At 36.8% G+C, this 27,489-nt stretch overlaps 1 long non-coding RNA gene across 1 annotated transcript; it reads left to right on the plus strand.

Annotated features, from left to right (window-relative positions):
* On the plus strand, positions 1-26,588 carry LOC148007691 (uncharacterized). Its single transcript, XR_015646770.1, has 5 exons — positions 1-64; positions 1,484-1,646; positions 3,183-3,322; positions 26,164-26,288; positions 26,367-26,588. It is a non-coding gene; the product is annotated as an uncharacterized LOC148007691 (long non-coding RNA).
* Positions 26,589-27,489: the final 901 nt, after the last annotated feature.

Raw genomic sequence — 27,489 nt, forward strand, 5'->3', positions numbered from 1 at the left:
GAGTAGAACCGGAAAAATTAGAGCTGGAGGGTAGTGAAAGTTAAAGGAAGCCGTTTTAAAGTTGGTTAGTGGGTTTTTTTTACAGTCGATATTGTCGATATTCTCCAGAAAGCATGAGAACAGTCTAGGAGTATAATGTTAAGAAAAATTGTAAAAATCGCAGGGAACATCGCCAAAAGAAACTTCACCGCGGACTTCATGAGGCTGCAGAGGAAAAAAAAAATGACTAAACCACAGGGACCGAAGTTTCTTTGTGAATTCCCTGCGAATCACCCCTTTGAGAATTAGTTCAGGCAGAAGCAATGAAATCGTCAATGGGGAAAATTATTGTGCATAAATTATACTACAATTTCTAGTGAACTTTCTTTGGTATTTTAATGTACATTTACGACGTGAAAATTTCTTTAAATATACAACGAATTTAGCGCAACTTAACCTTTTAACAAATACTGTTTCATGGTTAGATCATATAACAGTTGTATATTTCATAGTAGTATAGAAAACAATTTGAAACTTATAAAGAAAAATAAACACGAACCCCTTGAGCCTGTTATAAATAGAATATTGTCTTCAAGATAAACAAAAATCAATCTTTGAACTATATTTTCACACACACACATGTAGTTCTTAGAGTTTAGATTTGGAGAGAGCCCGAATGTTATATTTTGCCAAGTAGTAACTGAAATATTTGGGAAGCATTGGATAGTGTTACAAATTTATTATTATTTTTATGGTGAAGCTACCTATGTATTCCAATTCAATACATAAACACATTGCATATATTTGCTGATTTGAATGAATCTGTGTAAATCACAATCGAATTATTAGACCATTTATAAAATTTGTAGGAGTTTTTAATATTTAGTTCTTGATTCCAGATACTAAACTAGGATATCACATATACTTGCCTAGTTTGTTTAACTCTTGGCTACATGCCTTAGAAAGATAAGGGGCTTTATGATTTTCTCTGTTCTTCCTTAACTTTAAAGTTTCTTAAAATTCCAACTATTTATTATTCTGAAATGATTGCATACAATTTTGATTATAATGTAAATGATTATAATCTCATGTATTTGGAAAGATAAGGGCATTAGATTGAAGTTACTAGACTTGTGTGCACTTCAGAACAACTTTAAAATTATATTCCCTTAAAGGTATTGAAACTCTATCACAGAAGGATATGATTCAGAAGTAAAACTGATATTATTTTTCAGATATGTATATTGTAATTGGAATAACTATATAGATTAGGAAACTAGTAAGGGAGTGTGGGAATGAATTTAAGGAAAGGGAGTGCTTCATAAACCAGTACTATAAAGGGATCAAGTAAAAATATTCCGTGAATCCTTAAATGTTGAGGTGGATAGAAAAGCATGATAACAGAGGGAATACAGAAAAGGATAAATGATACTTGAGGAATTTTGAATAAGTCATATGGAGATCAACTAACATGTAAATTTATATGTCAATATTTTAACAATAGGGTTAACAGACAACAGAGTAACAACTTCTCTACCGGACACTACAAGCTAACAAATATAAAATCTAATACCAGAAATGGGTTACCTCTGGATTTGTTTTCCAGGGAGATCCTATTCATTGCAGTGGTTTTGAAAACATATTTGGTTACTCTCTGGAATTTGAAAGTAAGTTTCTTTAGCTTAAGACACTACATTCTTTAGTTATAGAAAAGTGGGAAATCAATATAAAATTTCCCTGTAAGTTTGATACATAATGGATAGCTTTCATCGCATTGGAAGCAGTTCTCTGCCACAAGAGGAGAAAAGAAATCAATCACACCAGGCTTTAAATCCCAGTGATTATCATGATTGTCCTGTCCAAAAAAAAATGCCAACTGATTCAATAGTTACATGAATTCCTTGGCTATAAATAATAGTTTTCAAATAGGGTATAAGTCCCATTCCAAAAGATAAAACCCATAACTTTTATTGTTATTAGGGCCAGGAACCTGTGGGTAATTAGACACAATACCCTTAGAAAGTACCTACTACTGTTATTACTGTGATCATAGTATATAATTTCTAATAGCTTAGTGTTCATAGATTGTTATATCCTTCAGTCTTCTGAATCAACTAGAGAGGAAAAAATACATCAAATGTCTAGGCATTTATTTGTCGAATCAGAAAAGCAATAGTATATATTATATAAATTAATATATGTAAATTTTGTTGATAAAGCTACTTATGGATGTATTTGTAAAAATGTAGCACAGTAATATACACAGAATAGGATTCACATAACTATGGTGAATATATTTCTATGAATTTATAAATACTTTGTTATTTAAATAGTGAAAAAAGAGACATAGTAATGTGTATTAACACCATTTATGAGCCTATGTGAGGAAAGGAAAATGGCAATGACAATATGGATAATGTACTGTTATTTCCTGTTGCTAGCATTAGTTTACAATCTGAATCATTTGTTTTTCTTTCTTTTTTACCTTCTTTTCCCATCTGCATGATGAAATTAATAAATTGCATCGAATTATATAGAAAATCAAATTGTATTAGCATTAATCTATTTCACCTTCTTACATTTCTCTATGTGGCACTGATAAATCTTTGTCTTAATTCCTCTTCTACCTATATAATATATGAAATATAGGTAATGTCAAAATCTTCAATAACGTTAAAAGAAGATATATTTAAATTCAGGGGATCCACACACTCCAGTTTCATCTATTATGAGTGAAAGACTTACTAAGCTGTGGTCTTTGGAACTAATTGCTCTCGATTTGCATTTATAAATAATGGTACACAGGACTATATTTGACTTGTGGTACAAGACTGGGTCAATAGTCAAGTTTAAAAGCCCATCAACTCCATTCAATTCAAATAATCCCTATGTTGGTAAACTTTATATTGTCTTTATATAGAGGAAAAATTACATTGGGCAGGGTTCTATTTTGGGGTGTTTCCTATGGTGGAAAATTTTCATATGCATGCTGGAGATCTTTTTAGAACAGATTAGAAAAACAATTTTGTAACAAAATAACAAATTTTAATGTTCAGAGTTTGCCTATGAGTTTTCAGTTCAAGGCATATGTGAATAAACTTGTAGCACTTAGTTAAAAGTACACGTTTAAAAACTTAACAAGTAGTATTTTATAGTGTGCTACTGACACTGCTAAAAATTTGTGACACCTTGCTACCCCACAGGGAATTCCTTTCTCCTGCTACTTGAGCCCCCTGACCTGCTCTCTGAGTCTCTGGGACAAGGGAAACTGCAGTGAGCATCCTGCCATCCCAACTCCATTCTCCTGCTACTCCTCCACCTCCATCACTACTTATTCATACTGGTAAGTTTCCATTCTCCCACCCAACTTCTTTGCTCTCTGAGCTCTCTGGGACAAGCCAAATTTGCCCTGAGCAACCTGCCATCTCAGAGGAACCTCCAGTCACCTGTCAGTCCTCTGAAGACCTTCAGCAGACCTGAGGCTCATGAACCACACAGAATTGCAGGTCCATAACCATACATTCTGAGGATATTCATCAGAGGCCTGCCCCACCAGGACCATAAAGGTTCATCTTTCTCTCAATACCTACTTCAACAAGAATATCCAGGGACTAAAGCCATTCAGATGGTTAAAGTCCCTCAAAAGAACACAACAAGAGCCAGGGCATTATGCTACCTCCACACCTCAGTTAGTGCTCTACAGCAAGCCCTGGATATCTTACCCAAAACATAAGAAAGTGACCTTAAATCCAAATCTCTGAAAATGGGAAGATCTCTGCTGCTCATGGATTGGCAGGATTAATGCAGTAAAAATGGACATTTTGCTGATGAAATCTACAGATTCAATGCTATCCCCTTCAGAATTCCACCTCAACTATTCATAGAGTTAGAAAGAGCTATTTGAAAATTCAGGTGGAAGAACAAAAAACCCAGAATAGAAAAAAAATATTCTTAACAATAAGAGAACTTCAGGGGCAATCACCATCCCTGACCTCAAGCTATATTATAGAGAAAACACTATAAAGCTGTATGGTATTGGTTCAGAGACAGGTATGTAAATCATGGGCATACAATTGGAGAACCAGAAATTAACCCAATCTCATAATAAAAAATAGAGGCCTATAAAGAGAAAATGAATAAATCCCTTAAAGAAATACAGCAAAATAAATAGAAGTGTTCATGACCTGAAAATTGAAATGGAAGCATTAAAGAAAACAAAACCTGAGTAAATCCTGGAGATCGAAATATTAGGGAAGGGAATAGGAACAGATGTAAGCATCACCACAGAATACAGGAGATGGAAGAGCCTCCCAGGAGTAAAGGATGCAATAGAACTAATTGATAGATCAGTCAAAAAAGGTTAATGCTCAAAATTCCTGACACAAAACATCCAGGAAATTTGGGATACAATGAAAAGACCTAAAAGTAATAAGAAAAAAAGGTGAAGAGTTCAAGATCCTAGGCCCAGAAAATATTCTCAACAAAATCATAGAAGCAAATTTCCCCAACCAAAGGAAGAGATGCAAATAAACGTATAAGAAGCTTATAAAATACCATCTAGACTGTACCCTGAAGGAAAATTCACCTGGCTTGTAAAAATCAAAACATAAAATCTACAGAGTAAAAAAAATATTGAAAGCATTTAAGGAAAATGGTCAGGAAACATACAAAGGCAAATCTATTAGAATTACACCCAGATTCTCAATGGGGATTCTGAAAGCTAAAAGGGCCTGGACAAATATCTTGCAACCTCTTAAAAAAACACAGGTGCCAACATATATTACTATAGACAGCCAAACTCTCAATCACCATATATAGAGAGAAAACAAGAAACTTCAAGACATATCCAAGTTCAGAAGTTATCTATCCACAAATTCTTCCCTACAGAAAATACTAGGAAGAAAATCCCAACCCAATAAGGATACTGTGTACAAGAAAACATATCAGATATGCAATTATATATCAGAGAAAAAAAGGAAATCATACAAACTCTCTCTCTCTCTTTTACTCTAGCTCTCTCTAACACAAACACACACAAACACACAAACACACACACACACAAACACACTCTACCACCAACATGCAAATAGCAGGTAATAACAATAATTGGTCATTAATATCTTTCATCCCCAATGGACTCTATTTTCTTAAAATAATAAAAAAAGATATAGGCTAAAAGAATGCATGCAAAAACAGGACCAATCTTTATTTTGCATAAAAGAAACAAACTCAGCCATAACACATTACCTCAGGAAAAAGGTAAAAAAAAAAAAAACTTTTTCAAGCAAATGGAGCAAAGCAGCAAGCTGAAATAGCCAACCTAATAACTAACAAAATAGACGTTCAAACAAAATAAGTAAAAAAAAAAAAAACTGGTCAGGCCATTGCATACTTATCAAAGAAAAAATCTACAAAACTGATATCTCAATTCTGAACTTATATGCCTCAAAGACAAGGGCACCAATATTTCTAAAAGAAACATTGTTACAGCCTAAATTGCACATCAAACCCCTCACATTAATAGCAAAAGACTTTTAACTGACAGAACATCCAGTCAAAAACTAAGCAGAGAAATAATGAAACTAATAGACTTTTTTAATCAAATGGTCCTAACGTCTATAGAATATTTCATCCAAACATAAAAGAATATACCTTCTTGCACCTCATGGATCCTTCTCCAGAATTGACTATATAGTTAGTCCCAAAGCTAGCCTCAACAGATATAATAAAATATAAATAAACTTTGTTATCAGAACACCATATATTGAATCTGGACTTCAACAACAACAGACACAGAGTAAAACATATACATTCATGGAAATTCAATTTTTTCATTTTGATTTTTGTATGTTTTCTATTAACATTTCAAATATTTCCTGGTTTCTTGTCCATAAACTGCCTATAACGTCCCCATCCACCTTTTTCTAAAAGGTTGTTCCTCCTCTGCCACAACTTCCCTTCCATCCTCCCTGCCCTGATATTCCCCTACACTGGGAAGTCTAGCCTTGGTAGGACAAAGGTCTTCTCCTCTCATTGGTTCCCATCAAGGCCATCCTCTAGCACATATGCAGCTGGATCCAGGGGTCCATCCATGTGTACGCGTTGGTTTGTGGTTTAGTCCATGGAATTTCTGGTTTGTTGGTATTGTTGTTTTTTGGGGGTCGCAAGCCCCTTCAGCTCCTTGAATCTTTTCCCTAACTCCTCCAATGGAGAGTCCATTCTCTGTTCAATGGTTTGCTATTATCATTTGCCTTTGTATTTGTCAAGCTCTGGCTGAATATTTCAGCAGATAGCAATATCAGGCTTCTGTCACCACAGATTTTTTGGCTTCATCAGTAGTGTCTAATTGGTGGCAGTATGTATATGGGCTGGATCCCCAGGTGGACTAGTCTCTGAATGGCCATTCCTTCAGTCTCTGCTAAAACTTTGTTGCCATATCTCCTCCTATAAATATGTTATTCCCATTTTAAAGAAGGGCTGAAGCATCCACACTTTGGTCATCCTTCATCTAGAGCTGCATGTGATCTGTGGATTGTATCTTGGATAATTTGAGCTTTTGGGCTCATATCCACTTATCAGTGAATATATACCATATGTGTTTTTTTGTGATTGGGTTTCCTCACACAGGGTGATATTTTCTACTTCAATCCATTTGACTATGATTTTCATGACGTCATTGTTTCGATAGCTGAATAGTCCTCCATTGTGTAGGTGTGCACCTTTTTCTGTATCCATTCCTTTGTTGAAGGGCATCTGAGTTCTTTAAAGCCTCTGGCTATTATAAATAAGGCTGCTATGAACATAGGAGAGAATGTGTCCTTGTTATATGTTGGAGCATCTTTTGGGTATATGCCCAGGATAGGTAGAGCTGGGTACTCAGGTAGTACGATGCCAGATTTTTGGAGGAACCTCAAGATTGATTTTCAGAGTGGCTGTACCAGATTGCAATCCCACAAACAAGGGAGGAGTGTTCCTCTTTCTCCACATCCTGGCCAGCATCTGTTGTCACCTGTGTTTTGACCTTAGCCATTCTGACTTGCGTGAAGCAGTGTCTCAAGGTTTTCTGTTTTACCTTTCTGTGATGTGAATAGGAACGTTGAACATTTCTTCACATACTTCTCAGCCATTCGATATTCCTCAGCTGAGAATTCTTTGTTTATCTCTGTAACCCATTTGTAATAGGATTATCTACCTCTGTGGAAACTAACTACTTGAGATCTTTGTATATATCGGGTATTAGACATGGATCAGATGTAGTATTGGTAACGATGTTTTCCCAAACTGTTGACTGCCATTTTATCTTAATGACAATGTCTTTTGTCTTACAGCAAACAGCAACTTTTCAGTTCATTTAGAATACCAAAAAATCCAGGATAGCAAAAACTATCCAGAACCACAAAAGAATTTCTGAGGAACTCACCATCCCTGACCTCAAGCAGTATTACAGAGCAGTAGAGTTAAAAACTGTCTGTTATTGGCACAGAGACAGGCAGGTAGGTAACTGGAATAGAATTGAAGACCCAGAAGTGAACTCACACACCTATGTTCAAGTGATCTTTGAAAAAGGAGCTAAAACCATCCAAGGCATAAAAAGATAGCATTTTCCATAAATGGTGCTATTTCAACAGGTCAGTATGTAAAATAATGCAAATTGATCCAAATAACTATATTACAAATGGAGTACAGAGCTAAACAAAGATTTCTCAGCTGAGGAATATCGAATGGGTGAGAAGTACCTAAAGAAATGCTCAATATACTTAGTCATCAGGGAAATGCAAATAAAAACAACCCTAAGATTCCACCTCACACCAGTCTGAAGAGCTAAGATAAAAAAATTCACATGAGAACAGATGCGGCAAGGATGTGGAGAAAGAGGAACACTCCTCCATTGTTGGTGGGATTGCAAACTGGTACAACCCCTCTGGAAATCAGTCATCCTGAGTGAGGTAACCCAATCACAGAAAAACACAGATGGTATGGACTCACTGATAAGTGGATATTAACCCCAAAGCTCGAATTACCCAGGATACATTCCATAGACCACAGGAAGTTCAAAAAGAAGGGTGACCAAATTTGAGAACGCTTCACTCCTTCTTAAAAGTGGGAACAAAAATATTTATAGTATGGATATGGAGGCAAAGTTTGGAGGAGAGACTGAAGAAATGGCCATTCAGAGCCTGCTCCACCTGTGCACAATATTTATATAGCCACGAATGTTATATGAGATTGATGAAGCTAAGAAAGGCATGCCGTAAATGAATGAAAGAGCTGAAAGGGCTTGCAACCACTTAAAAACAACAATGCCAACCAACCAGAGCTCCCAGGGACTAAAGGACTATGTAAAGACTCTACATAGTCAGACCCATGGTTCCAACTGCCTATTTAGCAGAGGAAGGCCTTGTTGGGTACCAATGGAAACAGAAGCCTTTGGTCCTACCAAGGTTGGACCTCCAGTGTAAGTGAATGTTGGGAGGTGGGAAGGGGAGGTTAATGGGGAGGGGAACACACCTGTAGAAGAAGGGGATAAGAATGGGATAGGGGGTTTATGTCCAGAAAACCAGGAAAAAGGCATAGCATTTGACATGTATTAAAATATATAAAATAGGAAAAAAGGAAAAAAAAACTCAATGACAGTAGATGCTCGCAAGGACATGGGGAAAGAGGAACACTCCTCCATTGTTGGTGCAATTGCAAACTGGGACAGTCACTCTCAAAATCAGTCTGGAGTTAAATCAGTAAATTGGACATTTCACTACCTGAGGACCCAGCTATACCTCTCCTGGACACATACTCAAAAGATGTCCAACATTCAACAAAGATACATGTTCGACTATGTTCCTAGCAGCCTTATTTATAATAGTCAGAAGTTGGAAAGAACCCAGATACCCTTCAACAGAGGAATGAATTTCAAAAATATGGTACATTTACCCAATGGAGTACTACTCAGTTATCCAAAACAATGACTTCATGAAATTCATAGGTAAGTGGAATGAACTAGAAAATATCATCCCGAATGACATAACTCAATCATAGGAAAACACAAGGGGTATGCACTCATTAATAAGTGGATATTAACTAAAAAGTTCGAATTATCAAAGATGTAATCCAGAGACCACAAGAAGCTGACAAAGAAGGATGACAAAAATTTGAATGTTCCTACTCCTTCTTAAAAGGGGGAAAACAATTCCATAGGAGGGGATGTGGTAGCAAAATTTAGAGTAGCAACTCAAGGAACAGCCATTCAGTGCCTGCCCTACCTGTGGTACACACACACACACACACACACACACACACACACACACACACACACACATATATATATATATATATATATATATATATATATATATATATATATATATATATATACAGCCACCACAACTAGATAAGATTGATGAAGCTAGAAAATGGATGCTGAAAGGGACCGGATATATATATATCTCCTGAGCGACACATCCAGAGTACTTCCAATACCGAGGTCAATGCTGGCATCAAACCACTGATCTGACAACAGGACCCCCTTGGGAGGAATTAGAGGAAGTATTTAAAGTGTTGAAGGAGCTTGCAACCCCATATGAAAAGCAATGCCAACCAACCAGAGCTACCAGGGACTAAACCATTACCCAAAGACTGTACATGTACTGACCCAGGGCTCCAACTGCATATATAGCAGAGAATAGCTTTGTATGGGCACCAGAGGAAGGGTAAGCCCTTGGAGCTGCCAAGGTTGAAATGCCAGTGCAGGGAAATATGGCGGGAGGGAGTAAGGGGGATATATGTGGGGAATACCCATATGGGGTGGGGGAAGAAAGGGGATGCAGGATTATGAACAGCAAACCTGGAAAGGAAATAACATTTGAAATGTATGTAAAGAAATATATCTAATAAAAATTTTTATAAAAAGGAGATATCTTATAATTCTGACTGCAACACAGTTTTTGTTTTTGTTTTATACCACATAGGTATTTGGTAGCATGTTCAATCAAAACCTCATTCAGTTTAAAAAAAAATCAAATTTCCACCAATGCTCTAACCAGGTGCGCAATTCACACAGACACAGTTGTAAATTCTTAGTGATATCCTACTGGACAGTGAATGGTTGCCAAATGCTCTTCAGCAGGCTGACCTTGAAGTCAAAGAACATCAAATCTAGCTGATTTCCTTCCAATAGACTATCTTTGATTTCTTTCCTTAGCCAACCTATAAAGCTTTCTTTTGGAGAACTTGCAATGAGCAATATGAAATCTAGATTATCTGTTCATTGTAGGTTCTAGTTTATTATCCTTCTCATAAGTGTTTTAGTTTCCTAAAATCCTGCATTATACTTGTATCCCCAGTCATGTCTGCAGGAATTGAGAAAAACGTGACGTTCATACAGAGCATAATACAATTCCTCATGATTAAAACCTGTAAACCTCTTGTATATGAGGTTACACTGAATTGAATTTTTATTAGTATATAAACAAAGATGTTTTGTCAGGAAATACCACTATGAGCATATTCTCTGTATGACTAAACATCTTCTTAAGAAAATACAAATTTAGAGAAGGATCAATTTCCTCCAGCACAGCTAGAGAGACCCATGTAGCAGGGAGATGATGTATAGTCCGGATTCTTCTGTGTCATAAGAATACGATTAAAATCATTAACAGACGTTTTGTGGTAATTCATGATGTTAGTATACTTTAAATGACAGTAAATCCTCAAAATCAATAGAATTTGAAAAATGCACCAGTTTTGCTGATACAGACTCAACGTTCTGAAAAAGTACAATTGCATAAAGTGAGTTTCTAAAAATCCTACTCTATTGGTTATTGTTTTGTATTACTGTTTCAGTACATGTCTCTGGAGCATATTCCAGAAAGTCCTGAAAAGGCCAGAAGAAAGCCTCAGTTCACTTGTGACTGGCAAAACTGATCATGGTTAGCAGAATAGTAAGTGTTGAAAATTCCCAAGTTTCTCTAGAAGTGAAGTCAGTACTCCAACTGCTGAAAAATCCCTTAAGGAAAAGGCAGTTTTTTAAATAGCACTTTACTAGTATTAACACTCCTTAAAATCAAAGTATCAATGGTTTGAAAAACCTGTATCACCTTCAGAGAATGCTAGAGTATAAATGATTTCATCCACAAGGTGAGGATTGACTGCAAAGCATAGAGATGTAATATTTCTAATAGAACAGACAAAGTACTTTTCCGGTCTAGTGACACTGATTAAAAGTATGAACAATGATAATATGAGTCCTATCCTAGCACTGCTGGCTCTATGGGGAAGACAGAAATATCAGAATGAATTGCCGACCATTTTCACAGAAGTTGTGTCACTCTGTTATGAGGAGTGTGACATGTTCTTTCCCTAAATCCACAACCCTCCTGGCTCTTACAATAGAGACACGTCTCAGCATACCTCCTCACCTGTACCAGAAATGCCAGTGAAAGGGAAAGCTCAAGGAACTTCACTTTTAATTTTAATTTTCCTATGCTGATATTGAGAGGCAGAGGAAAACATCAATTTTGGTAATGCTCACATTTGATGTAACAATTTGAGAAGTATTGTGGTTGTTCATTAGAAATGTCAGACATATTTAAAAAGGGAATATTTTATTTGAAAAATAAACTAGAATTATTGAAATGACTCTTAAACTTCAGAAGAGTCTCTGGCAAAAAGGTACAAACATCTAGCAATTGAGGGGTCTAAAAGTACAAAGTTAAAAATCATAACAGATACAATAAGATTCTATTCTCCCTTTGGGATGGAAGCATATACACTCTGGCCTTTCCTTCTTGGTAATCTTGGTCTGTGAGTTTTATCTCGGGCGTTCTGAGGTTTTGGGCTAATATTCACTAGCCAGTGAGTAGGTTTAAAATATGTATGCTGTTTTTCGTCTGGGTTACATCTCTCAAGATAATATTTTCTAGTTCCATCAACTGGCCTATAAAATACATAATCATAGCTTTTAATGGCTGAGTAGTATTCTATAGTGTAAATGTACCACATTTTTCTATATCCATTCTTCCCTTGAGGGACATCTTGGTTGCTGATGCCAAGCAGTGCTGGGAGATAGGAGCCTGGTATAGCTGTCCTCTGAGAGGCTTTGTCTCCACCTGACTAAGATAGATGCAGATACAGCCAACTATTAGACTTAGCCCGGGTATCCCAATGAAAGTGTCAGGAAAAGACAGAAGGAGCTGAAAGGGACTGCAATTATATAGGAAGAACTACATCAGCTACATCAACTGACCAGGCACATCAGAGCTCCCAGAGATTAATCCACCAAAGAAAGTATAGATGAGTTGGTCCATGGCTCCTGCTATATGTGTAGCAGAAGACAGCTTTATTCATCATCAGTGGGAGCTGAGGCTTTTGGTCTGGTGGCCGTTTGTAGGTTGCCCCATTGCATAAGTCATGGTTCTCTAGAATCACAGAACTTATGGGTAGTCTCTATATGAAGAGACCCATGGCTCCAGCTGAATATGACTCAGAGAATGGCCTTTCTGGCATCAATGGGAGGAGAGACTCTTCATCCTGTGAAGGCTAGATGCCTCATTGTAAGGGAATGCACACCCTCATAGAAGCAGGGGTATGGGGAATGGGATAAGTATTTGCAGAGGGGATACTGGGAAATGAATTAACATTTGTAATCCAATAAAATGAATAAGTGCCAAAAAGAAGATGTTTAGAGGTCTGGTGTGTGGGTGGTGTTTGGGAAACCTCATTCTGACGAAGTAAGTTGGAGAGGATGTCTTGGATATGGAAACTTCGTAGGGTGCTGTGAACTGAGAGGGGAATGTAATCTCGAGTGTTAAAAAAAAAAATAGTTTTCCATCAATCTTCTTGTTCTTTTGAAAGCTAGATGGCGCTGTGACCACAGAGGTTACCACTCTTTCAGGAATACCTTGGATTGAGGTTTTAAGGCAAGAATGAATTTTGTGTCTAAAATCTATAAGTACCAAAGGGACTTTCTTCCATGAGAATATATTTTTGATGATAATTTCATTTGAAGCAGCCTGATTTTCAAAATATTACATTTTTATTTTATTTTCCCTATTAAATATCTGTCGTGAAGCTTAGAGCTTAACAGTTTCTCATCCCCAGACATGAACTGCATGTTTCTTAAATTTATTAACAAATTTGTCCTTATAATGTGTCTGGCTTCTTATATAAAGATGAAAAAAGAAGTATTTGTGTCTGTGTGTTGAAATTGTTTAGTGTCCCCATCTAGAGTATGTTTCAGTAGGCTAGGGCACTCTATTTACTGTGGTTTGTCTCTGAATACTAATCTTTCCATTGTCTTCTCTACCCCAATTTCCATGTCTTTTACTTACTTGTCCTTTTGGTATTCAAAGACAAATCCCTTCCTCTAATTACCCATAATTGCCCATTCAAATGCTGGTTTTGCTTAAAGAAAAGTTCAACATCCTTAGTAAGCACAAATGTGCACATTATAACCATTTTGAAATTTTATTTTTCAGTAATCATTGTGGCCAAGATCACACATGCAAATTAAGATGATAAGTAATAAGAAATCTCATCCACTGCTTGTGGAAAAAACACACTTGTACTGCCACTTTGGAAATCAGTTTGGTTTTCTGGGAATGTTTTATCTCAAGTTCCAGGTGGACCATTTTTGGGCATAAATCCATTGGAATCCATATCATACAATAGAGATATCTAGAGTGCCTATCATTGCTGCTATATTCCCATTAGTTAAAATTAGGAAACAGCCTACCTTTCCATAGTGGAGAAATTGATAATAAAAATATGGTATATTACAAAATAGAATGTTATTCAGCTGTTAAAATCAAAATAATGGAACTCATAGTAAAATGGATGAAACTACAAACGTCAAAAACAAACAAAGAAATAAACAAACAAACCAAAATATGCTCATTGTGTGTTTTCCATAACCCCAAAGACAAATACAGTATGTATCAGATTATATTTGGATGTTTTAAGCCTTGACAAAGACATACAGAAATTAGGATTGAGGGAAGGATTTTGTGAGGATTGAGAAATAATATAAATGATTATGGGAATATTTGGGGTGACATTGGAGTGCAGCAATTAAATGGAGATGGGAGAGTGAGGACGATAGAGTGGAATACTGTGGAGAACACCTAAAGCTATGTATGGTTCAGATCAGTTCCTAACATATAACATAAATAAAAAATCTTAAGAAAATAAGAAAAACAATGGGAATGAATGACTAAACTAGACATATCTTCCCACCAAATGAAATCTCCAACCCCACGTATAGGCTATTCCTAATATATTTCTTGACCAATGTGTCCTCATTGCATTACTCCAGTCAAATTGAACTATTGGCAAAACTATTGATTGCTCCATACAACTGATGATGGCTCTATTGTTGAAGACGACACCTAAATTTCTTTTGAACATAGAAAAGACAAACAGGTGCCTAACTAAAACTTTTACCTTTTGAATAGTGTTGCCGTACTGAAAGGCACTCTGCATGGTTAGTGACGGGGAACTTACCCACCTCCATACTATTTGATCTATCATAGTCAGCTGCCTACAAGATACACTGCTGCAATAGTGGTGCCTTCAAGGGAGTAAGCAATGACTATCTGACTTGACGTGAGACATCAAAAATGAGACAGAACACATTTCTACCATTGTTCTCATGGCAAAATACCAGAGTTTAAGACTTAAAGCAGCTATTATTGTCTGATATAGAAATATAGCAACAAAATGATTCCTAATAACATTCTTTTATAAACATAATTATACTGCTCTACTGTTATCATAGAAGCTCTCATATACAATAGAAGGGGCCAGATACAGAGACCCATATCTGGACAATATACAGAGTGAAAGAACTCGATCACCCTCTCTAAATGAGTCACTGCCGCCCAATCTCTTCGATCATGGCTCAGAAAAGACTTGTAGAAGACATGGTAGAATTATTGTAAGGCACATGAGGCTAGGAGGAATGCAATCATGTCAGCAACAATGTCCAGATATAGAAGAATTGATACACATATGGGCTCATGTATATAAGGAAATCATGCACAGGTTCTGCAAAGGTTTTGCAGGTAAAGATTATTAGGAGTCCAACCATAAACAGTGGGAACTGAATATGATCTACCTCACTAAGAAGCTTCCCATTTGAAAAATTTTCCAATATCAAAAACTGCTTTGGTCCTGTACTGTGTCTTGGGAGTAGAATCCACAGTCAAGTACAGGCTTCGCTCTAACTTATATAAATCAATGATAATTTTGAATTATTTTTGATAGATAACATGCTGTATTTTTAACCATGATAGTAATTTTCTCATATAATATGACTCCCAATTTAATACCTTCATGGGTATTTCTCTGTGAGCATGTATCTCTTTGTGATTCTTGTGTTTTTTCTTATATTTTCTGATTCCTTTGGTTGTCTGTTCTATTTCATTCTGGTTATTTTTCCTTTCATGTTTTATAATGTGTTGGGGGTGAACATGAGGAAAAATGACATTATGGAAGTAGAAAGAATCAGCGAAGACAAAAGAAGGAGGGATTAGAATATATTGTCTCAAAAATCAATTTTCAAATATTTGTAATTCAAAGTTAATAAATTCCATATTCATTCATCTTTAGAGTATTAAAATATAATTAAACTAGTCTTCAGAAGATATATATTCTATTTATCAGAAGAAAATTTGTGGAAGTCAATTCTCTACATCTGCTCTGAGGCTTTCCTTGTTGGAACTCTGTTTTTTCTGGACTTCATTTTACATATCCTGTCAAGTCACTGGTCAGTCAAATTATTTTTTTGCTGAAACAGTGGTGTTTCTACTCAGGAACTGTGACACACTGGACATACATCCTATTTTGAGCAACACCCTATGTGTCAATGGTTTTGAAAAGAGTAAAAATGATTTACTGTGTACTGTTCTTTTGTTCAAGCACATAATGTAAATTTACTACAATATATTTTGCACTACTTATGTCTTACATAATTTATTTGTTAATCTAATCATTGAAACTCACTTCTTTTGCTGATGTTGTGGTACACACCCCCCAAACTGCAGTCTAGGATTCCTTCTAACCAGTGTAATCCAAAGTGTCCTCAGACATTAACTCCCAGTTCATCTCTCCCAATGTACAGTTCCAGGGCACAGCATGATAACATGCATCTACTTTTTCTCATTTGAAAAATTCAGCCCTTAAAAGAAATGAAATAATGAAAATCACAGGTAAATGAATGGAACTAGGAAACATCATACTGAATGAAGTAGCTCAGACAACCAGGACAAATATGTTATCTATTTGCTTATATGTGGACATTAGCTGGAAAGTCAATGAAAAACAATGTACATTATGTAGAACCAGAGAAACTGGGTTTAGAGTAATGGAATAGGAGTAATAGATAGGTCTCCTTAGGAATGGGAACTAGAATAGATTTATATGCATGTTATGGGGGCTGGAAAGGGAGGGAACAAGTAGTGACCCTAATTAAGAAGTGAATAGAGTATGGAATATGGAGATAACAAAAATTAAGAGCCATTTAATGAATACATAGGTAACAAACAGCAAATCGTTTATGAATATTAGCATATGAATGCATTTTAAATGAAATTGCTAAATAATATGGTAGACAGAGGCCCAACGGTATATCTATATTACCTAGTTTTGTTTCTATTAATAATAATTGATGGTCCAGGAGCGGCAGGACCACTGCTTCTGCGACACCGCCGGAACCTGAAGGAAACAGACCTGATAAACCGTTCTCTGCACCCAAATCCCGTGGGAGGGAGAGCTAAACCTTCAGAGAGGCAGACACGCCTGGGAAACCAGAAGAGACTGCACTCTGCACACACATCTCGGACGCCAGAGGAAAACACCAAACGCCATCTGGAACCCTGGTGCACTGAAGCTCCCGGAAACGACAGCACAGATCTTCCTGGTTGCTGCTGCCGCAGAGAGCTAGTGGGCAGCACACCCCGAGCGAACTTGAGCCTCGGGACCACAGGTAAGACCAACTTTTCTGCTGCAAGAGACCTGCTTGGTGAACTCAAGACACAGGCCCACAGGAACAGCTGAAGACCTGTAGAGAGGAAAAACTACACGCCCGAAAGCAGAACACTCTGTCGCCATAACAGGCTGAAAGAAAACAGTAAAAAAGGTCTACAGCACTGCTGACACACAGGCTTATAGGGTAGTCTAGCCATTGTCAGAAATAGCAGAACAAAGTAACACTAGAGATAATCTGATGGCGACAGGCAAGCGCAGGAACCCAAGCAACAGAAACCAAGACTACATGGCATCATCGGACCCCAATTCTCCCATCAAAACAAACATGGAATATCCAAACACACCAGAAAAGCAAGATCTAGTTTCAAAATCATATTTGATCATGATGCTGGAGGACTTCAAGAAAGACGTGAAGAACTCCCTTAGAGAAAAACAGGAAAACATTAAGAAACAAGTAGAAGCCTACAGAGAAGAATCGAAAAATGCCTGAAAGAATTCCAGGAAAACATAAATAAACAGTTGAAGGAATTAAAAATAGAAATAGAAGCAATCAAGAAAGAACACATGAAAACAACCCTGGATATAGAAAACCAAAAGAAGAGACAAGGAGCTGTAGATACAAGCTTCAACAGAATACAAGAGATGGAAGAGAGAATCTCAGGAGCAGAAGATTCCATAGAAATCATTGACTCAACTGTCAAAGAAAATGTAAAGCGGAAAAAGCTACTGGTCCAAAACATACAGGAAATCCAGGACTCAATGAGAAGATCAAACCTAAGGATAATAGGTATAGAAGAGAGCAAAGACTCCCAGCTCAAAGGACCAGTAAATATCTTCAACAAAATCATAGAAGAAAACTTCCCTAACCTAAAGAAAGAGATACCCATAGGCATACAAGAAGCCTACAGAACTCCAAATAGATTGGACCAGAAAAGAAACACCTCCCGTCACATAATAGTCAAAACACCAAACGCACAAAATAAAGAAAGAATATTAAAAGCAGTAAGGGAAAAAGGTCAGGTAACATATAAAGGCAGACCTATCAGAATCACACCAGACTTTACGCCAGAAACTATGAGGGCCAGAAGACCCTGGACTGATGTCATACAGACCCTAAGAGAACACAAATGCCAGCCCAGGGTACTGTATACTGCGAAACTCTCAATTAACATAGATGGAGAAACCAAGATATTCCACGACAAAACCAAATTTACACAATATCTTTCTACAAATCCAGCACTACAAAGGATAATAAATGGTAAAGCCCAACATAAGGAGGCAAGTTATACCCTAGAAGAAGCAAGAAACTAATTGTCTTGGCAACAAAACAAAGAGAAGAAAAGCACACAAACATAACCTCATATCCAAATATGAATATAACAGGAAACAATAGTCACTATTCCTTAATATCTCTCAACATCAATGGCCTCAACTCCCCAATAAAAAGACATAGATTAACAAACTGGATACACAACGAGGACCCTGCATTCTGCTGCCTACAGGAAACACACTTCAGAGACAAAGACAGACACTACCTCAGAGTGAAAGGCTGAAAAACAACTTTCCAAGCAAATGGTCGGAAGAAGCAAGCTGGAGAAGCCATTCTAATATCAGATAAAATCAATTTTCAACTAAAAGTCATCAAAAAAGATAAGGAAGGACACTTCATATTCATCAAAGGAAAAACCCATCCAGATGAACTCTCAATCCTAAATATCTATGCCCCAAATACAAGGGCACCTACATACGTAAAAAAACATTACTAAAGCTCAAAACACACATTGCACCTCACACAATAATAGTAGGAGATTTCAACACCTCACTCTCATCAATGGACAGATCATGGAAACAGAAATTAAACAGAGACGTAGACAGACTAAGAGAAGTCATGAGCCAAATGGACTTAATAGATATTTATAGAACATTCTATCCTAAAGCAAAAGGATATACCTTCTTCTCAGCTCCTCATGGTACTTTCTCCAAAATTGACCATATAATTGGTCAAAAAATGGGCCTCAACAGGTACAGAAAGATAGAAATAATCCCATGCGTGCTATCAGACCACCACGGCCTAAAACTGGTCTTCAATAACAATAAGGGTAGAATGCCCACATATACGTGGAAATTGAACAATGCTCTACTCAATGATAACCTGGTCAAGGAAGAAATAAAGAAATTAAAGACTTTTTAGAATTTAATGAAAATGAAGGTACAACATACCCAAACTTATGGGACACAATGAAAGCTGTGCTAAAAGGAAAATTCATAGCGCTGAGTGCCTGCAGAAAGAAACAGGAAAGAGCATATGTCAGCAGCTTGACAGCACACCTAAAAGCTCTAGAACAAAAAGAAGCAAATACACCCAGGAGGAGTAGAAGGCAGGAAATAATCAAACTCAGAGCTGAAATCAACCAAGTAGAAACAAAAAGGACCATAGAAAGAATCAACAGAACCAAAAGTTGGTTCTTTGAGAAAATCAACAAGATAGATAAACCCTTAGCCAGACTAATGAGAGGACACAGAGAGTGTATCCAAATTAACAAAATCAGAAATGAAAAGGGAGACATAACTACAGATTCAGAGGACACTCAAAAAAATCATCAGATCTTACTATAAAAGCCTATATTCAACAAAACTTGAAAATCTTCAGGAAATGGACAATTTCCTAGACAGATACCAGGTATCGAAGTTAAATCAGGAACAGATAAACCAGTTAAACAACCCCATAACTCCTAAGGAAATAGAAGCAGTCATTAAAGGTCTCCCAACCAAAAAGAGCCCAGGACCAGACGGGTTTAGTGCAGAATTCTATCAGACCTTCATAGAAGACCTCATACCAATATTATCCAAACTATTCCACAAAATTGAAACAGATGGATCACTACCGAATTCCTTCTATGAAGCCACAATTACTCTTATACCTAAACCACACAAAGACACAACAAAGAAAGAGAACTTCAAACCAATTTCTCTTATGAATATCGATGCAAAAATACTCAATAAAATTCTGGCAAACCGAATTCAAGAGCACATCAAAACAATCATCCAACATGATCAAGTAGGCTTCATCCCAGGCATGCAGGGATGGTTTAATATACGGAAAACCATCAACGTGATCCATTATATGAACAAACTGAAAGAACAAAACCACATGATCATTTCATTAGATGCTGAGAAAGCATTTGACAAAATTCAACAGCCCTTCATGATAAAAGTCCTGGAAAGAATAGGAATTCAAGGCCCATACCTAAACATATTAAAAGCCATATACAGCAAACCAGTTGCTAACATTAAACTAAATAGAGAGAAACTTGAAGCAATCCCACTAAAATCAGGGACTAGAGAAGGCTGCCCAGTCTCTCCCTACTTACTCAATATGGTTCTTGAAGTTCTAGCCAGAGCAATCAGACAACAAAAGGAGGTCAAGGGGATACAGATCGGAAAAGAAGAAGTCAAAATATCACTATTTGCAGATGATATGATAGTATATTTGAGTGATCTCAAAAGTTCCACTAGAGAACTACTAAAGCTGATAAACAACTTCAGCAAAGTGGCTGGGTATAAAATTAACTCAAATAACTCAGTAGCCTTCCTCTACACAAAAGAAAAACAAGCCGAGAAAGAAATTAGGGAAACGACACCCTTCATAATAGACCCAAATAATATAAAGTACCTCAGTGTGAGTTTAACTAAGCAAGTAAAAGATCTGTACAATAAGAACTTCAAGACACTGAAGAATGAAATTGAAGAAGACCTCAGATAATGGAAGATCTCCCATGCTCATGGATTGGCAGGATTAATATAGTAAAAATGGCCATTTTACCAAAAGCGATCTACCTATTCAATGCAATCGCCATCAAAATACCAGTCCAATTCTTCAAAGAGTTAGACAGAACAATTTGCAAATTCATCTGGAATAACAAAAAACCCAGGATAGCTAAAACTATCCTCAACAATAAAAGGACTTCAGGGGGAATCACTGTCCCTGAACTCAAGCAGTATTACAGAGCAATAGTGAAAAAAACTGCATGGTATTGGTACAGAGACAGACAGATAGACCAATGGAATAGAATTGAAGACCCGGAAATGAACCCACACACCTATGGTCACTTGATTTTTGACAAAGTAGCCAAAACCAACCAATGGAAAAAAATATAGCACTTTCAGCAAATGGTGCTGGTTCAACTGGAGGTCAATATGTAGAAGAATGCAGATCAATCCATGCTTATCACCCTGTACAAAGCTTAAGTCCAAGTGGATCAAGGACCTCCACATCAAACCAGACACACTCAAACTAATAGAAGAAAAACTAGGGAAGCATCTGGAACACATGGGCACTGGAAAAAAAATTCCTGAACAAAACACCAATGGCTTATGCTCTAAGATCAAGAATCGACAAATGGGATCTCATAAAACTGCAAAGCTTCTGTAAGGCAAAGGACACTGTGGTTAGGACAAAATGGCAACCAACAGATAGGGAAAAGATCTTTACCAATCCTACAACAGATAGAGGCCTTATTTCCAAAATATACAAAGAACTCAAGAAGTTAGACCGCAGGGAGACAAATAACCCTATTAAAAAATGGGGTTCAGAGCTAAACAAAGAATTCACAGCTGAGGAATGCCGAATGGCTGAGAAACACCTAAAGAAATGTTCAACATCCTTAGTCATAAGGGAAGTGCAAATCAAAACAACCCTGAGATTTCACCTCACACCAGTGAGAATGGCTAAGATCAAAAACTCAGGTGACAGCAGATGCTGGCGAGGATGGGGAGAAAGAGGAACACTCCTCCATTGTTGGTGGGATTGCAGACTGGTAAAACCATTCTGGAAATCAGTCTGGAGGTTCCTCAGAAAATTGGACATTGAACTGCCTGAGGATCTAGCTATACCTCTCTTGGGCATATACCCACAAGATGCCCCAACATATAAAAAAGACACGTGCTCCACTATGTTCATCGCAGCCTTATTTATAATAGCCAGAAGCTGCAAAGAACCCAGATGCCCTTCAACAGAGGAATGGATACAGAAAATGTGGTACATCTACACAATGGAATATTACTCAGCTATCAAAAACAACGAGTTTATGAAATTCGTAGGCAATTGGTTGGAAATGGAAAATATCATCCTGAGTGAGCTAACCCAATCACAGAAAGACATACATGGTATGTACTCATTGATAAGTGGCTATTAGCCCAAATGCTTGAATTACCCTAGATGCCTAGAACAAATGCAACTCAAGACGGATGATCAAAATATGAATGTTTCACGCCTTCTTTAAAAGGGGAACAAGAATACCCTTGGCAGGGAAGAGAGAGGCAAAGATTAAAACAGAGACTGAAGTAACACCCATTCAGAGCCTGCCCCACATGTGGCCCATACATATACAGCCACCCAATTAGACAAGATGGATGAAGCAAAGAAGTGCAGACAGACAGGAGCCGGATGTAGATCGCTCCTGAGAGACACAGTCAGAATACAGCAAATACAGAGGCGAATGCCAGCAGCAAACCACTGAACTGAGAATAGAACCCCCGTTGAAGGAATCAGAGAAAGAACTGGAAGAGCTTGAAGGGGCTTGAGACCCCATATGTACAACAATGCCAAGCAACCAGAGCTTCCAGGGACTAAGCCGCTACCTAAAGACTATACATGGACTGACCCTGGACTCTGACCTCATAGGTAGCAATGAATATCCTAGTAAGAGCACCAGTGGAAGGGGAAGCCCTGGGTCCTGCTAAGACTGAACTCCCAGTGAACTAGACTGTTCGGGGGAGGGCAGCAATGTGGGCAGGGTTGGGAGGGGAACACCCATAAGGAAGGGGAGGGGGGAGGGGGATGTTTGCCCGGAAACCAGGAAAGGGAATAACACTCGAAATGTATATAAGAAATACTCAAGTTAGTAAAAAAAAAAAAAAACAAAAAAAACAAAGAATAACTGATGACACCTACAGAAATCCTTGAACAGAGAGACGTTGTGCTGGTGGCTAGTTAGAGACCCCATGCCTTCCACCCATATTCTAGCATTTTTCCCCTTGCAATGTAGTATGTGCACTACTGAAAGTCGAGTGTACACACCAAGGAATGCCAAAAACACTTTTCCCTACAAAGAATCCTGCCTGCAAGATAACTAAAATGGTGCTTGTGGGAGTCACCTACTAATACCTTCTTTGACTTAAGGGCCCCTCCATAAGGTGGCAACAAATACAGGGACTCACAGTTAGACATTGTACAGAGAGTGGGAATTCTTGGAATACTCAGCCCTAAACTTAATATTTCCATCACATCTATTGCTTCAGTGTTAAGAGAACCATAAAGAAGTGCTAGTGGTAGCAAAAGAGGTTTAAGTGTCAGAACATATCAAGAAACCAAGACTTTGTAAAAGAACATAATCAGAGCTCACATGAACTCTGAGAGATTGAGATAGCTCTCACTGGTCCTGCATGGTTCTCCACTTTTTCTTCTTCTTATATAATATAGCTTCAAGTCCTGAATATGTGAATGACCGTGTTTCTGATTCTAGGCTTTCTCTTGGACTCTTTTCTTTGTTGTTTTTGATTTTCAATATGTTGCAATTTATCTTTCCACTCAATTAGGGAGAAAATTATCATTGTTTAATTTACTGTTGATATCAACATAAATTTATTTTATTCTAATTTATTTTTAGCCCTTAGAAGATTGTTTTGTAATGGTAGAAATGCATGTGGGCATGAATAGGCAATAGTAGAGGCAGAATAACTATAATCAAAATATATTATTAAGAGAAAAAATCTATTTTTCAATAAACACTTCAAACAGTAAGTCCCTTTAACCCAAATAATTTTAATATCCGTGTTTCTTTTGTTCTTGTTATGAATGTAAATGTGTGGAGATTTTTGTATATGGTTGAAATGCTAATATTTGTTCCACTAATGCAGACTGACTTTATATGATGTCCACTTTGAGCTACATAGTGTGTAACTAATAAAAGAAAGACAAAATAACAAGTAACCACTCCTATCACAGAAACAAAACATATGAGCAAACCATAAAAGTGTACTTACTGGAACTGGGATGCAAGTTTAGGAGAATGAAAGAAGGTAGAATTTATGAAAAGTTATGAAGATATTATTCAATCTAGTAGGGAGAGGTAATGAAAGAAATTATTCAGAAATCATGGAAAATTATATAATTATATATTACAAATTAAATAATTTTTTGCACAAAATGATTTCATTTCACTTATTGAAAGCATTTTCCACATAGAAAATGACAAATTTAAAACAAATTTAAATCTGTTGTGATCTCTAACCATAAATTAAACAATAGTGATTTTCTCGCTCGTATAATGGAAACTTGGATAGAGGCCAATTCTAAATAGTAAACTGATGAGTTCTTATATGAACAACAATGCCAACCAACCAGAGCTTCCAGGGACTAAGCCACTACCCAAAGACTATACATGGTGTGACCTTGGACTCCAACCTCTAGGTAGCAATGGATAGCCTAGTAAGAGCACCAGTGGAAGGGGAAGTCCTTGGTCCTGCCAAGACTGAACCACCCAGTGCTCATGATTGTTGGGGGATGGCGGTAATGGAGGGAGGAATGGGAGGGAACACACATAAAGAAGGGAAGGGGGAGGGTTTGGGGGATGTTGGTCCAGAAACCATGAAAGGGAATGACAATCAAAATGTAAATAAGAAACACCCAAGGTAATAAGGATGAAAAAAAAAAAGAAAGAAAGGCTAAATTCAAACAAGTGCTCCTAGGGAGATCAAAATACTCCCTCATGTGCCTTCTGTGTATGTCACAGGCTGATGCTGAAGGCCAGAAAAATGTGTATGTATACATTATTTTAGGTCTTCTCTCTTCTTGTTGCCAACTCTAATAATTTTTCTCCGTGAAATAAAACCTCTGTCAGTGAAAAAAAGAGAATTTATGTTTAATTGAATACAAATGAGTATAAAACTTTAGAAGTATTTAACCAAATATTTATTTCTGTAAATATATATTTAATAGAATGGAATAAAGTATCACTTATTTTCAGCCAAATATGAATGTTAACACCTGGGTACCGAGATTTAAGATGCCTTCGATACTATGCTCCTGCCTGGAAGTGTTTACATAGACTGGAATATCATCATTGCAGACAAAATTCATAAACTAGGGTAATTTATAAGTATTTTATCAGGAAAATCAACTGAATGGGTATGGAAAATGAAAAAATACCTATCACAGGTTTTACACAATATTTGATGATAGTGTTCTTATATTTTGCACATGGGTTCTTTAGGTAGTGATTTGTTAATTAATTATAAAATCATACCAGCTTGTTGAAAGGATGTTAATTGAGGACTAGTAGGGTGATAAGGTGCTCATTAAGGTGCTTAACACCCAAGATATTTTCTTTCTGGATCTTTAGTATTCCAAATATCCATAATTCCAATGTTCTAATGAGTCATCCAAACGTCTCAACATTTGGTTGAAGTCTTTTCTAATCCTATGAGTTTCAGGTTAAAGTTTAAAGCTTTAGGAATGCTTTCTTAGAAGCTACCAAACTGAGATAGATTTCAGAATACAAAAACAGTTGGTAAATTCTTTAAATAGGAAATTCCAATATTATATTAAGATAATTACTCTCCTCATCAATGTGTGAATATAACTCTCTTCTCCTGTATTTGGCATTATATTTATATTTAATGTAGAACAGGACTATTTTACAGGATGTTGTAACTCTACTGAACATAGTATGATTAACAGAAGTAACAATAGCAAGTGAAAGAAATGTCCTGTCTAACCACACATTCCTCTGCTTGTGCCATTGTATTTCTTATCAATATTGATTATGTTATTTCCATTCTCTATGCAGTTTTTTATATTTTAAGAAATATTGAATATTTAGGACTTGCAAAATCTTTTATCAATGTTATAAATTTAGTATTTTTCATTTGGGTAGTTAATTTTATTTACACAATTTCCAAAAGATCTGTCTTAATTAAAAATAATTTTGAACTGTTATTTTTAACTAGTAATTTAATTTGTCCCATTACTTTGTTTTAGTGGGTTTCAGTATGTAGATGTTAGAGGAAAATTATGGGGCAGGAAAGCATTGCACTTCAGGAGCTAGTCAGGAGCAAGAGTGAGATTGGTACTTGTCCAAACCTTGAAAACCTCCTCCTGAGACCAGAAATAATAGGTCTGTATTTCTTCTTGCTCTGGGCCTGCAGGTACCACTTCATATAGGCCTTATGGCTCCTACATCAAACATCCTTGAGGTAATCAGGAAGCTGGTAGACAAAATACAGATGTCCTGTCTTGCTCTGTCCAGTAAGCACCTAGAAATTCCTTTTAGGTAAGTGAAGCATTTCCAGCATTTCAGCCTGAGCCAATGATGTATACTTTCCCTGAAATTTCCTATGAATTCCCCAAGGCATTTACAGTCCTTGTTCCCCATTTAAAGAAGAGTGGTTTTGCCGAAAATATCTTTGGAGGAGGCCATTTCTACTCTACTTACACTAGCCAAGTTCCTGTCTGAACCACCTGAGCCAGCTAAACTTCATTCCTTCAAGTTCAGCATGGTGCACAATAGTCCTTCTGAGAGAAGAAACAGAACCAGACATGTAGATAGTTGAATTAAAGAAGAGACAAATAAGAATATATTGCAATTTCAAATTCATTCGTTGATAATTTTTCTTTTAAGTTTACTGTGCATATATTGAGATTGACAGTTGTTTAATGAAGAAACCTGAAAATATAAGGCATAGTTTTTTACATACAAGAATGTTCAACATCCTCAGCAGGAAAATGCAAATCAACAAAATTTCATGATTCCAATTTACATGTGTCTGAATGACTATTAAAACAAACAAATAAAGTAGAAACAAACCAAAAATACCCCAACACAACCTCACAAACAACCAAAAAACAAACACAAAAATGACAGCTCATGCTAGTAAAAGTGTGGAAAAAAGGGAACAGGGAACATTTCTCCATTGGTAGTAGAAAAGCCTACTTGTATAGCCACTTTGGAAATCAACATGTCATTTTTTCAGAAACTTGGGACTAAATTCACTATAAGAACTAGCTACACCACTTTTGGGCATATATTCAAAGGTTGCTCCATTTTACCACAAGAACAATTGTTTAACTGTGTTTATAGCAGTCTTATCCATAATAGTCCCAAACTGGACACAACTTAGACATTCCCCAACTGAAGAATGGATAAAATAATGACACATATATACAATGAACAATTTACTTAGCTTTTAAAAACAGATATACTGAAATTTTCAGGCAAATAGGTGGGAGTAGAAAAAATGTTATGCTCAGTAAGGTATTCTAGACACATAAAAACAGATATGGTATATACATCTAAGCAGACATTAGGTATAAAGGATACTCATGCTACAATACACAGGACCTGTGTACCTAAGTAACAAGTAGGGCTTGAGGAGGTACATGAATCTCTCTGGGAAATAAAATAAAGTTAACAGGTGGACTTGGCGTGTGTGAGCATGGGGGTGGAACAACAGCAGGGAGCATGAAGGGAAATG

Source organism: Rattus norvegicus, chromosome 1, assembly GCF_021556685.1.
Source record: "Rattus norvegicus strain SHRSP/BbbUtx chromosome 1, alternate assembly SHRSP_T2T, whole genome shotgun sequence".
Taxonomy (NCBI): Eukaryota; Metazoa; Chordata; class Mammalia; order Rodentia; family Muridae; genus Rattus; species Rattus norvegicus.